We start from the raw sequence: 1,991 nt of genomic DNA, 5'->3' as shown, positions 1-1,991 counted from the left end.
CGCTGAGAAGGCGAGAGAATGAAACGACTAGAGTCACACGTTTACTTAAGTGTAGAACCAGCAGAGCGAAGGTGGGCCGCAGAGCCTCCGTCTGCGCTGTGACACATGTTGTGATTCAGTGTGAAATCACAGTTCGACCGACAGAATGTAGGCATTTAGAAAAAAGTTTATATTGACACAGCCTCCATACGTCTGCGAAACAGCATATCACACGACAGCAGTGGAGGTCTTTGACATCAGGCTCGAAGGTGCCTGCCGCGTGCCAGACAAAAACCTGAAGTGTTCTGTGCAACCAGCTCCCCAAGTGGCAGCAGAGTGGCGCAGCGGGAGCGTGCTGGGCCCATAACCCAGAGGTCGATGGATCGAAACCATCCTCTGCTATCGTTTACTGTCACCTTGATCTGCTTTCTTTAGCAAGCTGCCTTTGCATCTATTTGCCGATGTTCAAACGGCGTGGGTTTTAGAGGTCTCAGTGGTGTTCTGTTCTTGGTCGGTTTCCTCTGAACTGAATCGCAAAACCGGTTCTCTGCGATGCTAATGAGCTGGTAGCGGTTTCGGCCATTCCCTGCAGTAATTCGCCACCCTGGTTCAGACGTCAATGACAAGCATTTCAGAAACCGCATCACGACTCAGACATCGTCCCCCACTATTCGGACGGATACCACCGATTGTGAAGAACCTCAGAGAGACAGAGTAGGACAAGTTCAAAGTTGCAATTTGATGGATTCGTGTCAATGACGTCTCCTACCCCAAGTGATAGGGAGAGAGAACAGAAGAGTGAATGGGCTCTGCCTTCCACCAGCACAGCTTGCAAGTAGAAACAAAATGGTTTAATTATCCGCGAGTGGAGAGACCCCGGTCCCTGGGGACGGGACAAACAGCAGTGTCCTGGGAGCAGGAGACAGACTGAGAAGCAGATGTTCTTGAAACTCGTTGCTGCTTTAAATTCTGGGAGTAATGTACAATGTATTTCGTACTGAGCAAGTCTCAGCTGCTTCTGGAGCTGGCTGCGCCCATGGCATGTGGCTCGTTGGTCTCAGGGTATGAACAGGTTGACGTGAATGGTGCCGCGCCTGAGGAGTGTCAGTTCTGAAGGTAGATTGGAAAGTTGGGACAGATCTCCTTGAACCTATGGTTTCTGTGGAGGAGGAGGATAAGACCCAGAATATCGAATAAAATATTATAGTGTGAGCAACATAAATGATATATTGAAGAATCCGAGATTGCTGTTGAGGTTTTCATCTTTTAAAACGGGTTGTAGATTTCGGTTCATTAATCTGTAAATCCCAGAACTTTTTAAAAGTCACATTCTTCAGGTAATTTAAGGTTCTATAAAAGGAGGTGACACCTCAGGTCAGACAATGCATGAAAGCTGTGAGGGGAGGGTCTATCTGTATCCTAATCTTGAGTGAGACTGGTTCTATTTCCAAATATATAATCCTGCAAACACAGATTCACCCCAAAGACTTCTATATGTGAGTGCATGCATGAGAGAGAGCGTGTGTGCGCGTGTGCATGCTGGGTACAGTGTCTGTGTGTGTGTGTGTGTGAGATGGAGTATAAGCATGTGAGATGGTGCATGCGTAGGTTTGAGTGTGGGGATGTATTACTGTGTGTCTGAGAGAGAGCATGTCTATCAGAGAGGGTCTGCACGAGCGTGTGAGTATGTAAGAGAGTGTGCTTGTGTGTGAGAGAGTGTATTGTGTCGCTGGGTCTCCTGTAGTGTGACGTGAACCCAGGGTCTCGGCCGAGGCCATCGTCATGTGTTCTAAACTTGGCTATCAGCCTCTGCTCGGCCACTAGATCAAAGAGGGCTGAGGCACAAGAAAGGACGGGCGGGGGCAATGGTGCTGGTAGAGAAGGGAGAGAAATGGAGAGGGGACAGAGGTTGGGGAGTAGAGAATGACTGGGGTTCAGAGGGTTGGGGAGAGAATTGGGGTGCAGTGTGAAGAGGGGAGAAAGGGCGGGGGCAGTGGGTGGGGAGAAAATGG

The 1,991-nt window shown here is 49.2% G+C and overlaps 1 non-coding gene across 1 annotated transcript; it reads left to right on the top strand.

Moving 5' to 3' along the window:
• Positions 1-309: 309 nt before the first annotated feature.
• Positions 310-381, top strand: trnam-cau (transfer RNA methionine (anticodon CAU)). The gene has a single exon. It is a non-coding gene; the product is annotated as a tRNA-Met (tRNA).
• Positions 382-1,991: the final 1,610 nt, after the last annotated feature.

This window comes from Chiloscyllium punctatum, chromosome 36, assembly GCF_047496795.1.
Source record: "Chiloscyllium punctatum isolate Juve2018m chromosome 36, sChiPun1.3, whole genome shotgun sequence".
Classification (NCBI taxonomy): domain Eukaryota; kingdom Metazoa; phylum Chordata; class Chondrichthyes; order Orectolobiformes; family Hemiscylliidae; genus Chiloscyllium; species Chiloscyllium punctatum.
This window is presented reverse-complemented; position numbering and strand designations above follow the sequence as displayed.